This window comes from Chiloscyllium punctatum, chromosome 16 (genome assembly GCF_047496795.1).
Source record: "Chiloscyllium punctatum isolate Juve2018m chromosome 16, sChiPun1.3, whole genome shotgun sequence".
Taxonomy (NCBI): domain Eukaryota; kingdom Metazoa; phylum Chordata; class Chondrichthyes; order Orectolobiformes; family Hemiscylliidae; genus Chiloscyllium; species Chiloscyllium punctatum.
The window spans coordinates 2,575,221-2,589,604 of NC_092754.1; positions in this window are offsets into that span (position 1 = coordinate 2,575,221).

Sequence of the window (14,384 nt, forward strand, 5' to 3'; positions counted from 1 at the left end):
GTGTGTGTGAATGCACGTGTCTGCGTGCACATATGTTTGTGACTGTCAGGTGTCTTAGAACATAGAGCATAGAACAATACAGCGCAGAACAGGCCCTTCGGCCCTCGATGTTGTGCCAACCTGTGAACTATTCTCAGCTCGTCCCCCTACACTATCCCCAAATCATCCATGTGTTTATCTAAGAATTGTTTAAATCTCCCTAATGTGGCTGAGTTAACTACATTGGCAGGTAGGGCATTCCACACCCTTATCACTCTCTAAGTAAAGAACCTGCCTCTGACATCTGCCTTAAATCTATCACCCCTCAATTTGTAGTTATGCCCCCTCGTACAAGCTGACGTCATCATCCTAGGAAAAATACTTTCACTGTCTACCCTATCTAATCCTCTGATCATCTTGTATGTCTCTATCAAATCCCCTCTTAGCCTTCTTCTTTCCAATGAGGACAGACCCAAGTCTCTCAGTCTTTCCTCATAAGACCTTCCCTCCAGACCAGGCAACATCCTGGTAAATCTCTGCACCTTGTTCAATGCTTCCACATCCTTCCTGTAATGGGGCGTCCAGAACTGTACATAATGTTCCAAGTGTGGCCGCACCAGCGTTTTGTATAGTTGCAGCATGGCATTGCGGCTCTGGAACTCAATCCCTCTACCAATGAAACCTAACACCGTATACAGCCTTAACAGCGCTATCAACCTGGGTGGCAACTTTCAGGGATCTATGTACATGGACTCCAAGATCCCTCTGCACATCCACCCTACTAAGAATCTTTCCATTGACCCAATACTCTGCCTTCCTGTTATTCTTCCCAAAGTGCATCACCTCACATTTAGCTGCATTGAACTCCATTTGCCACCTCTCAGCCCAATTCTGCAGTTTATCCAAGTCCCCCTACAACCTGTAACATTCTTCCAAACTGTCCATTACTCAACCGACTTTAGTGTCGTCTGCAAATTTACTAGTCCATCCACCTATGCCTGTGTCTAAGTCATTTATAAAAATGACAAACAGCAGTGGTCTCAAAACAGATCCTTGTGGCACACCACTAGTAACCAGACTCCAGGCTGAATATTTTCCATCAACCACCACTCGCTGCCTTCTTCCAGAAAGCCAGTTTCTAATCCAAACTGCTAAATCACCCTCAATTCCATGCCTCTTCATTTTCTCCATCAACCTACCATGTGGAACCTTATCAAATGCTTTTCTGAAGTCCATGTACACCATGTCAACTGCCCTACCCTCATCTACATGCTTGGTCACCTTCTCAAAAAACTCAATGATGTTTGTGAGATACAACCTGCACTTGACGAAACCATATTGACCATCTGAAATCAAATTGTTGCTTGCTAGATGATTATAAATCTTATCTCTTATAATCCTTTCCAAAACCTTTCCTATAACAGAAGTAAGGCTCACTGGTCAATAATTACCTGGATCATCTCTACTGCCCTTCTTGAATAAAGGCACAACATTTGCAATCCTCCAGTCCTCTGGTACTAAACCTGGAGACAATGACGACTCAAATATCAAAGCCAAAGACTCTGCCATCTCCTCCCTAGCTTCCCAGAGAATCCTCAGGTAAATCCCATCCAGCCTAGGGGATTTGTCTACTTTCATTCCTTCTAGAATTGATAACACCTTTTCGTAACTAACCTCGATACTTTCCCGTCTAATATCTCGTACCTCATTCTTCTCCTCGACAATATTCTCCTTTTCCTGAGTGAACACCAATGAGAAATGTTCATTGAGCACCTCTCCGATCTCTACAGGGTCCACACTCAACTTCCCACTTCTGTCTTTGACTGGCCCTATTCCTACCCTAGTCATCCTTTTATTCCTCACATACCTATAGAAAGCTTTAGGGTTCTCCTTTATTCTATTTGCTAAAGACTGCTCACGTCCTCTCTTTGCTCTTCTTAACTCTCTCTTTAAATCCTTCCTAGCTGATCTGTAATCTCCATTGCCTTATCAACACATAAGCCTCCTTCTCCTTCTTAATAAGAGATGCAATTTCTGTAATAAATCACAGTTCCCTTACCTTATCACTTCCTTCCTGCATGACAGGGAAATATCTATCTTGTGAGTGTGTGTGTGTTTTGTGGTCTGTGAGTGTGAGAGTATGTGTGGCTGTGTGCGCATATGTATGTCACTATTGTGTGTTTCGTGGTGTGTGTGTGAGTTTGTGTTTGTGTGTGTGTGTATGTGTGTGTGAGAGAGAATGAAGCTCAGCTGGCTGGGTGGTTGGGGTGTGAAGCAGTGTGATGCCAACAGCATGGGTTCAATTCCCACACCGACTGAGATTACAATGAAGGAGTGCCTTTCTCAATCTCTCCCCTCACCTGAGGTGTGGCTAACCTCAAGTTAAACCACCACCAGTCCTCTCTGTCTAATAAGAGAACAGTCTGTGGTCTGGTAAGACTATGATGACTCACTCATGTTTGAGAGAATGAGGTGCTCCCTCAGTAGGAGGATGAATCGTGTTTGTGGCATGAACCTGCACCAAGAGTCCTGTTAGCTCGGGATGCTGTCATAATGCAGGTACCAAATAGTGCCCTATAATGCTAAACACATTGAGCAGCCTTTCTTTTCCTTCAGGCAAGGATTCCTGTACACTGGGACAGACATGATCCCTGACTGAGTCTCTCCATTATTTTTCATGAGTAACTCTTGGTTCCTCACACGTTTGGTGGTTGATTTCAACTTGGGAATAAGATCATTTCTTGGTCCCATCTCTGTGCCACAATTGCTTCACTCATATGACACCATCTTACAATACAAATGCACTGATTAACCAGGAGTTAAATTTGGTGCCTATTCAGGAAGTGGGAAATGCAAAGCCAGATAGAATTTGCTAATGTCCTCACCAAGTGTGCCCTCCCTTTGAAAGTTGCTTCATGTTCTGTGTTCTGGACACAGCAGGATCCAAAGCTGCTCTTCAGGAACATATTTTCTAAATTTCTTCCCCTTCTTGGCTCCACTGGTTTTGAAGAGGCAGCCCCATCTAGTCTTCACACTCAACAGACCACCTTCCACCAATGATGTTGGTATCTTCGCTCTTTTTTTGCTTGAACCACCTTCTTCCTGACACACTCTCCTGCAGAATATGCAACAACTACTCATTCACCTCCGGCAAACCCACTATTGTGATCCTAAACCCTGCTTACAGAGAAGGGAAAGCAATCTCTCTGCAGAACTAAAGTTAGATTAACAGTCTGGAAGACTGTCGTTAAACTATCAGCACCTACAATTGTTAATATTATTCATCATCCATTTCCTTTGTGTTATAAAAGTAATAATTACTCCTAATGTATTGAATAATCAGAGGAATGTTTTTGTTCAACTGTATTCTGGATTAGTGGTGCTGGAAGATCACAGCAGTTCAGGCAGCATCCAAGTAGCTTCAAAATCGACGTTTCGGTCAAAAGCCCTTCATCAGGAATAAAGCTAGTCTAGTGAGATGTCGTGATTGCAGGGAAAGTGAATCGATTAATGGGATATCTTCTGCCCAAACTGATATGTTTGAAATTTCTTTCCTCTTCAATATGAGAATATCACACTTTAGCCAAAACAAATTCTGCTACTTCCAAGTAAACAATTCTTTACCTCAGGTCTAGTTGTCAATTCATGATCTTTAGTCATGCTTCGAAAAGTATCCTCCAGGGTACTGTCAGAGAAGTGAATAGAGCTGTCAAATCTCAAATGGCTGATCTGCAATCCTTGTTGCCATATCTCATCCCTCAGTTTACTAATAATACTGTCCTTCCTTTTATTTTCAGCTTCCAACTCTTTGAATGTTTCTATCTTCTCTTGCAGTGCAAGGATTGTCCCTGCCTAAATCAAATGAATTAAACACAGATAGTTCAGAAGCCAGTTAAAAACAATCAGACTTGGCACACAGATTGAAATTTAACTTCCCTTTTCCATATAAGTATAGATTATTTATAAAAGGATGTGAAATAACAGTTCAAAATCAACTTCACATAAACTGTTCCATTTCTGTCAGTTATACCATGTGGCATTCTGACCTACCTCACTACATTTACAAGGACACTGCCTCTCTAGCTCGGTTTCTATCTTAAGCAGAGAGTGGGTATAGGATCCTTCTCAGCGTGGCAGCTGGTGACAAGTGGTGTTCAGCAAGGCTCAGTGCTGGGCCCACAAACTTTCACTTTATACATTAATGATCTAGACGAAGGAACTGAGGGCATTCTGGCTAAGTTTGCAGACGATACAAAGATAGGTAGAGGGACAGATAGCATTGAGGAGGTGAGGAGGCTGCAGAAGGATTTGGACAGGTTAGGAGAGTGAGCAGAGAAGTGGCAGATGGAGTACAACATGGGAAAGTGTGAGGTCATTCACCTTCGTAGGAAGAATAGAGGCACGGACTATTTTCTAACTGGGGAGAAAATTCAGAAGTCTGAAGTGCAAAGAGACTTGGGAGTTCTAGTCCAGGATTCTCTCAAGGTAAACTTGCAGGTTGAGTCAATAGTTAGGAAGGCAATTGCAATGATGGCATTTATTTTGAGAGGACTAGAATATTAAAGCAGGGATGTACTTCTGAAGCTCTTTAAAGCCCTGGTCAGACCACATTGGGACTGTTGTGTGCAGTTTTGGGCCCCATATCTCAGGAAGGATGCACTGGTCCTGGAACGTGTTCAGAGGAGGTTCACGAAAATGGCCCCAGGAATGAAAAACTTAACATCTGAGCAACATTTGAGGGCTCTGGGTTTATACGCGATGGAGTTTAGAAGGATGAGGGGGATCTAATTGAAACATACAGAATACTGAATGCCCTGGACAGAGGAGATGTTGGGAAGATGTTTCCATTAGTCGGAGAGACTACAAAGACACAGCCTTAGAATAAAGGGAAGACTTTTTAGAATGGAAATAAGGAGAAATTTCTTTAGTCAGAGAGCGGTGAATCTATGGAATTCATTGCCACAGACGGCTGTGGAGGCCGGGTCATTGAGTATATTTACGCCAGAGGTAAATAGGTTCTTGAATATCAAGGGGTTCAAAGGTTACTGTGAGAAAGCGGGAGAACGGGGTTGAGAAACTTATCAGCCATGATTGAATGGCAGAGCAGGCTCGATGGGCTGAGTGGCCTAATTTCTGCTCCTATATCTTATGGTCTTGTAGTATACATTCTCTGGTACAGACGGTCCAGGGGTGTTTACATGGGTTCCAGCCTCTCAGTGTACCATGGCTGAAAGACTATGCTGTGGTAGCTATTCTAAGCTTTAGTACATCTCTCAGCAACACTCTGGCAGTTGCTGGCACTGGAGGACCAGCAGGTTTCAGGAAGATGAAAACGTAATTTTCAATGAGGTTGAAATTTAAAGACTAGCAGTGAATGCGGAAGAATTATAACAAGGGGAATTGTGCATTAACAATTCTTTCTGAAAGCACTTTATAAAACATAGTGTAAAATGGCAACCTTATACTCATTGCGAGGACTTGTTGAAAGTTACAAACCTTTGATAATACAACAATAGGCAGGCTGCTTAAAATCTGAGTATAATTATCCCAGGATTGAGTTAACATCTTCAGGTATGGAGAAATAGGAAAATTTGCAAGGGAAAAGATTTGACTATACATCCCCCAATCACTGTCTAAAATACAGAAAACTGCGGCAGGTTACTATGGCACCCAGACATTCCAAAGCCTTCACAAACCATGAAATACTTAGAAATGCATCACAGATCTAGTCCTTTAATCTTATCCCTGTAATCTGCATTTCCTATGGCCAATCCACCCTAACCTGCACATCTTTGGATTGTGAGAGGAAACTAGAACGCCCAGTGGAAACCCATGCAGACACGGGGAGAATGTGCAAACTCCACACAGACAGTCGCCCGAGGCTGGAATTGAACCTGGGTCCCTGGTGCTCTGTGTTGTGAAGAAGCTCAGTAAACAAGATAAATGACCCAATAGCTGATCTCAAATTCAAATCACCAGATTGGAATATGATTTTTAAAGGGGTAATTAAATCACAGCAAGAAGTTGCATAAGGAAAATATATATTTCTTTGCAACATTATAATTTGGATGTGACCAATTGCAAAATGAATGTCCAATTACAGTTGTCAGAATTTCTCCTCAAGTTGTCAATTTACTGTTGCCTCTGCTGAGACAATATGGTACAGCAACAACATAATCAGAATACATGAGCTGCTGAGAAAGAAGGGAGTCTTAGCTTTTCAGAATCCCCCACAGTCAACAATAGCTTGAATTTGTATAGCCCCTTTAGTACCAGAAAACATGCCAAAAGACCATATGTTTCTCTGAACAGACAAATTTTGACACTGAGCAATAGGACAGAGCAGCAGAGGTAGACCATTCCCCTCCTGGGTAAGTGTTGGGGGTCAGCGTACGTATGGGACACAGCAGTGATGATGGAGCAGGACATGGCATGGTTTAGAATATAGGCAGCATAGCATTGTATGAGTTAAAGTTGCAGGTGGGAGTTGGTTTGCAGGGAGTCAAACAGGAGAGGACTGCAACAGTTGAGTCTGGAGGTGAAACAGATGTCGATCATGGTGTTGGTAACAGCAGGACAGACTGCCGGAGTATAATCAGGCAATGCTATTGAGGTGGAAAGCAGGTGATTCTGTGATGTAGAGAATTCAGGGTCAGAAACGTAGGCTAGTCAACTGAAGCAAAACGTTGAGGTTGCTAACAGGCAGTTTTGACTGGAGTCAGTGGCTATTGAATCAAAGGTGAAGCTGCAGAATTTGTGACAGTGGCCCAAGATGATGACTTTAGCAGTGTTTGACTGGGGAAATTGAGGCTTATTTTGGATTAGATGTCAGTCAATGTGGAAGGATTAAGAGACATTGGAAGGATAAAGGCAGGGGTCATCATTATATAGCCCTCCAGCAATCCATGATCAGCAACATCGTTCAGTCAGTGAAACTAGTCTGATCTTAGTTACATTTTTATGAAAAGGTGCAGAGACACTCTGGACTATGAATGGGAGACTATTTCCAAGTTTAACAAGAACCAGCTCCTTTCTCAAAAAGAACCAACTTGGAAGAAGCTCCTGTATGAAGGAACACAATTTTTCAAGAAGGCAAGCGGAAGTACAGGAAAGGAGTGCCAGTGATGCAAAGGCCAAGACCCAATCCCACTTCCCAGAAGCACCTGTCAAACACATGGTGGGAGAAGTGGCTCTAGGATCAGGCTCATCATCCACACAAGAACGCACAAATCCCAGGAGCAGTGGGACAGAATTTCCGAGGTGGACAATCAGATTCGCTAGTGGCTGCCGATGATCATAGTGTCAGTTATTTATAAATGTTGCACCATGAACAAAGTATTTTCTCTACTACCTGTGAACAGAAACATTAGTTTTTTGCTTTTGTAAATTTCAATTTCTCACCTGTGACTTTATAGTATCAATGTCATTGGCTTTATACAGTTGCTGATTTAAATCAGTAATTTCAGCTTGCAGGCTTTCAATTATACCATCCTTCCTTAAAGATTCAGCCTCAAAATGAGACAGTTTCTTTACCTTTTCTTCCAACATCAAGACACATTTTTCCTGTTTCATGAGAGAAAAGTCAGATTATTCTGATGATGGCAATGAGCTCAAGACTATTTCTGGATATCTTGCTATAAGGACTCTCTCAGGAAATAGATTGTTAATCAATGGCAAAATAATTCAACAGGAAGATGTTTAGAACCAAATAACAAATTGTAGATAACACTTATCCATTTTAGCTGGGTTAGTTATTGAAAATTGTGAAGAATTAATTAAGCACTTAGTAAAGTATTGAATGAAAAGGGGGCACATCTCTTCCAAATCCCTGACCTAATCCTGAGCTTAGACACTGAACAAGTTTTATATGTTGGATGGATAGTTAATGCACATACGGTTCTAACTTGTTATTTCATTTGATAAAGATTTAGAGACTTTGGATCATTTTAAAGGCTCATTATTCAGTATGTGATGGATATGAAACATAATGGAGACTCAACTCCATGACTGTTGGTTTACTGAAAGTTTATTTGGACTCTCTCTCCATAAGATTTTGGAGTTTTGCTTTCATAGAGAGACTGACAGTGAGCAATCTCTCAACATCGACTTCTTGCTTGAGTGCAACTCAGAGGTACAATGCTCACAGTGTTTCTGTGGGTCTGCAGAATAATAGGCCAATCCCAATGAGCTCACCAATCACATACATCATCAGTGATGCCTTCCGGAATAGAATGATACTTGGAGCTAGGAGCTTGCCCAAGAGGGATGCTGTCACCAACTCACTCATATGTATCACCTCAAAGTTTCCAACAGGAAGAGACTCACTGCACCAGACTCCACAGGAAATCTTCTGGAAGGTATAGCTTCTGATGACCAATCACCTGGAGTCAGGAACCTGCAGGAGACACCTTCACCTCAGGAGTTCGAGTCAGAGACTTTCGATGGGTTATGACTGTCCTTGCTTAATAGCTACCCTAACTCCTAAATAACTATTTAACTGATTGCCCCAGTCACAACCAACAGACACCCAAACACTTCCCCCTTCAGACACTCAAACCCCTCCCCACTCTTGGTACAGCTCCTGAGATATCTCAGCCACAGCGCAAATTCAGTTAACTGTATGGAGCATTTGATTGGTCATTTTACATTGCTAGAAGACTGTGTATTTTAGAGACAGCAACTTCTCACAGCAATGAAATCTTATAAAAGACCAAGTAACAAATGTAACAAGTAACAGTGGGCCTGATCTTGCCTTGTACACAATAAGCTGAGAATATGCAAAGTTCTCTTTTTGCCTTGTGCTGCTTTCTTTACCAAACTTTGTCCTCTTTCACTTCCCCTTCCCTAACCTCTCCTTGAGTTTTCTCCAGTCCTTTTCATAAGAATGTTGGTGGTAGATTTGTGGGGAAAGTTGAGCCACAATTGCAGGTCAGGTGGTGGTTTATGGAGGAAACATGCCTCTGACCATAGATCCAGCCCACCACTCATGCTGTCCTCTGCTTTCATTACACCTCCTGACACCCAGTTTTCCCCAGACCCTACTCACCATCCCTCCATATCCATCACTCTCTCCACCCCACCCCATTCTCCACCCCCCTGCTCTTTCATTCTTTCTACTTGCTCCCCTCTTGCCATGTTCCCTCCTATGGATTTCCCTCAAAGGCCACGAACAAAGTTTACTTTAGACATTTAAAAGCATCTGACCGAGGATGAAGAGTGACACTTGCTCGGGATATTAGGGGGCAGGCCAGCAGAGCTTCAGAGAGGAAACTTGGGAAGTTTAATTCCCCAGCTTGACACACCCCTCACCATAAGGACAGCCTGACTATCAGACAAGATCTCGGGTTGCCCTCTATAAAACGTGAGAGCAGATTAAACCTTAGACTACCGTTTTGTGAACACACTTACAGTGAAAACCCGCCTCCTGGGAACACTGTGGATACCTTTCTCCTGCTTCAAGATTACTCAGACATTACTTTCCTTCCGTGATGGGATGTCATTCCAATTTGGCTTCTAAATGTCCTCAAGTATGCACCCATGTTAAAATTCCCTCCACTGTGCATCTTTCTCTAAGTGGATCAGTTCCTTGCTCTTTGTCTCACTGGATTTAACATTGTTTTACCATCATGATAAAATCATTAGGTTTGCTGATAGCTTCAAGTTTTAGCCTAAAAAGACCCTTCACTACATCCTCAATTTTATTCAGGTGAGGACCAACACCTCATAGAAATGAAAAGAGCTAGAATGCCGCATTCGTATAAAAATCACATCATATAACATTAAAATAAACTTCCTGTTTATAGATTCAAGGTGCTGTAATCTGAGCTCCAAAGAACAGCATATTAGACACAAAACATTAATTGTATTTTGCTCTCTCCACAGTTTCTTCAGCACTTTCTGTTTTTATTACAATTGAGATGGAGCTAATTCGATCTGAATTTCGCATTGACCCTTTACTTATTAGCTCTTTACCAAAATCGTCTGAGCATTCCTAAAGAAACTGTAAACACCATAACCAATCCTTCCCAACTCCAGATAAATCTTGGCACAACAGAATCAACTCTCTGTTAATTTTTGACAAGTTTTTTTTGTACCTTTTCATGGATCATGGCAACATGCCAAGGAACGCCCTCACTGTCAGCACCGGGAGCTATTTGCTCACTGCAACTTTGTTGTCCTGGGTGAGACGCTGAAGTCCCAACTTTACTCCGACCTTCAGGTTTGGTTGGGAAGACAGAAGAAGACACAAAATTCAAAGAAGCAGTGAGGATTGGTCAGTGCCTCTGGAAAATGAAACATTGCCAGGTTGAATTATTCCACAGTTTTCCCCTCGATTGGACCCCAGATAATGTTCACTCTTCCATTATTGATTCAGGCTTGGAGGGCCGAAGGGCCTGTTCCTGGGCTGCAAAGGCAACATTTCTAGTTTTGACTTTCCGCTTTTTGCCAAAACTGAGTGAAACCTCTTCACCTCACAGAATGTCAGCAGCCTGTGACTGCAGTCCACATCATTCCATGGCAGTAATTCTCAGTCCTGGGGGCACAACAGCTGCTTCTAGCTTCTAAATTACAGGAATGATTCATAACCGGAATCAATTCAGAAAAGCTGTCAAGACTTGAGGCGGGGGACAGTGGAGTATTTCTAGGAACTGATCAGGGGTTCATGATTCAGTTCATCAGGCTCTTCTTTGATCAGAGGCGTTTCGGGGATGACTTTACAAAGGTTTTCAAAACACTGGAAGATTTCAAGAGAATCTTTAAGGTGAAATCTAATCATTCTGGTGAGTGGCTCAATAACCAGAGGTCACAGATTCAAAATTGGCAAACAGGTAGGGCAAAGATAAAAACAAATGTTTTTACTCTGAAACTTCCTGTGTCAAATGAATGAATTGCAACAGGCAACAATAGATCCGAGTGGTCTGGCTTGATCCATTTTAAACTCAATGTCCAATTTATTTGGCCAGTACATCACACAATCCCATTTCCTCTCTTAGAAGATATTTCATAGAATCCCTACAGTGTGGAAACAGGCCCTTCGGCCCAACAAGTCCACACCGACCCTCAGAAGAGTATCCCACCCACACCCATTCCCCTACCCTATTACCATACATTTCCCCTGACTAATGCACCTAACCTACATATCTGTGAACATGGTGGGACAATTTAACATGGCCAATCCACCCCAATCTGCATATCTTTGGACTGTGAAAGGAATCTGATGCACCCAGGGGAAACCCACGCAGACACGGGGAAAAGGTGCAAACTCTACACAGACAGTTGCCTGAGGCTGGAGTCAAATACTCGTGATGTTAGGCAGCAGTGCTAACCACTGGGCCACTATGCCACCCCAATTAGATATATTCTAATCTGCATCTAGAGATGACTACATCTCTAATTATTCCCCACTCTGGCATTTTTCTGTCAAATAACATATGGCTTGCACCTTGTCAGTGAACTCTGGTGATTCTCAGGAGCCCCCTCTCTCTCTGGAGAATTTTGGCTGCATTTTCTGCAGATGAGGACAGTGAGCTGATGAGATATTTCTCCAGACACACTTTACATATGCATTCTATTGTCAGCAGTATCACTTCAACAGAAACATTCTTACAGTCTTACCAGTTGCTGTGTTTTTAGTATTAATTACTGTTCCCATGGTTTTGATGCCATTCTGAGTGATAAAAAGCAAAAAAAGATTCTTTTAACTCAATCAATCTGCTTTCATTAGCTAAGAACAAACACAAAGGTTATTGTTTAACGTACTGAATATATGATATGAAATCATCATCAGTGCAATATCTAACAGTACTTCATCAACGATTTATGAAATTTGATCCAACACAATTAAGACATGTATTAACCCTTAGTGTACACAACCAAAATGAAAGGGAGTCTTTAGGAATGGGAAAGGGTCGTTCAGCAGAATAATTTGGTCTTGCTACAAAAAGATTAACCCCACCAACCTTCCTCCTTCTGTACCTCTCAGATGGTTCTGTCTAGGCAAACATGATCCTCTAACACACATTGATACTCTCCCCATCAAGCCCACAGGCGAGCTGTCCTCGCTGGTCAGAAATTCAATGGCCTTTTCTTAAAATTGGGGCAAGTTCTTTTCACAAGAAGCAAATGGGGGTGAAGTCAATTGTCTGTTTGTTTTAACCCAAAGGTCAAACGCCCTTGAACTCCCCATCATTTCTGTGAGCTGCCTCACTGAGTCTAGACACTTAATGATCATACATGCAAAAGAGGGTCAGTAACACCAGAGTCCAGCTGGTTTTCTCAATGGAGAAGACACACAAGATAGATACTTTCAAATCAACCTGTTCAGGGATGCTATTACACACCTCTGGGGAAAATGGGACTTGAACCCATGACTCCTGGCCCAAAGGTAGAGTCATGACACCACTGCCACAAGAACTCTACAAAGACAATTTGTAGAGCCTTTGTTCAGAGAGTAGTAGGGGCGTGGAACACAGTGCCTGCAACAGTAGTAGACTCGCCAACTTTAAGGGCATTTAAATAGTCATTGGATAAACACATGGATGAAAATGGAATAGTGTAGGATAGATGGGCTTCAAATTGGCTCCACAGGTGGAGCAACGTCAAGGGCCGAATGGCCTGCACTGCACCGTAATGTTCAATGTTCTATGTTTGATGAGTAAAATAAGACCCCAATCCATCACAGTTGCTCAACGATGCTCATTATGTTCCCATTATCCTATAGTTCTAACACCAACAATCAGCTATATAACCAGAAAAGTAAATACTGCACATGCTGGCAACAGGAGAGACAAGGAGCCAGCAATACTCTGCAGTTCAGGCAACATCAGTGGTTAAAGTCACAGAGTTAACATTACAGGTTCTGATGAAACACAAATGACCTGAAACATTAACTGTTCCTCTCTCCACTGATGCCAGAACTGCTGAGTTTCTCCAGCTCTTTTTGATTTTATTTCAGTTTCTCAAATGGCTTTTTGAGAGGCTGTAACCATCAATAAACACTTTAACAATTTAAGGAGAAGAAAAGAAAAATGGGTATTTCCCCCGATACCTGACAGCAACAAGAAAACTAAGATAATTATTTCTAATAATTATTTGTAAGGTGATTATTTGGATGAAAATAATGTGGAAGGGGGAAAAGCAGGAGTTTTACATGCTCATATGAAGTGCTGGTACAGATACAATGGACTGAATGTCCTCCATTTCTGAACCTTCTGTGAGCCTCTAACCCTGACTCTCAACCTCACAACCTCCCTGGCCTGCCAACAGTGGGAATAAGTATCTGATTGGCATTGTTACAGCATTCAACACTTTCCTTCTCAGTGAATACATTTCTCTCACAATGGGGTATGGTAAGAAACAGGGAATGGTATTATGGACAGTGTCCAAAAGCTTCTGAAAGTCAATGCAAAAGACATGAAGGTAATACACACAGCCCCCAGGTTGTGAACAGAGTTCTATTCTAGAGTGCATTCACAATTCAATTTGTATACAATGCAGGACAATATAAAGCAGCTGTTTGTAAGTACAGGAAATGGTTGTATGTCAGATCTTTACTTTTACACACCGGTCTAGGATCACCTTCATGGGTCAGGCATTTACAACTCCTTTGTTAAAATGGAGAAACAGATTTTGAGGTTGTCTTTGTAGCGTATGCTGTTAGTGAAATAGTTATTCATTCCATAAGATTCTAAGTGGGATTTATTGTCATTTGTATTCAACAAATAAATACAGTGAAAAGTGTAGTCACCGTGCACTGACACCATTTTGAGTTGCAGAAGATATTCAGGTACAATAGGCTTCCTCCCTTCCAGTGCTCTGCTCAACATCAGGGTCAGGAAAGTGGGGGTCTTCACAACAGGCTCTGTGCCCACCAATGCTCCTGCATCACAGACCATTCCAGGTGTCCTGCTCCAGGTGCACCATCACTGCCATCGCTCCGATGCAAAGAACACCATACCACACCTACCTTGCCATCGCTGATTCACCGGCGCTCTTGTTGATTCACCGGAGTACAGATTTGGGCCTACTGCATCGTCACAGCTGAAACCCAATGTCCCAACTCCGACTAGACAGCCTTCTCCGTTGACCGCAGAGGCCATGCTGCCATCACCGCCATCTTGAAAGTCAGTGCCGCTACCCCCTCGGGTCCTGTGTCGGGCCCATCAACATCGATGTCACCATGTTTCGGCACCATCTCTCACTCACCGCCCCACACTCACTGCCACTGTGAACTTACTCTGAATCTGGCATCACACGTAAACCAGACCAGGTAAGGATTTGAAACATCGATTTTCTTGCTCCTTGGATGCTGCCTGACGTGCTGTGCTTTTCCAGAAACACCCTCTTGACTCTGATATCCAACATCTGCAGTCCTCACTTTCGCCTAAGGATTTCATTATGACAAG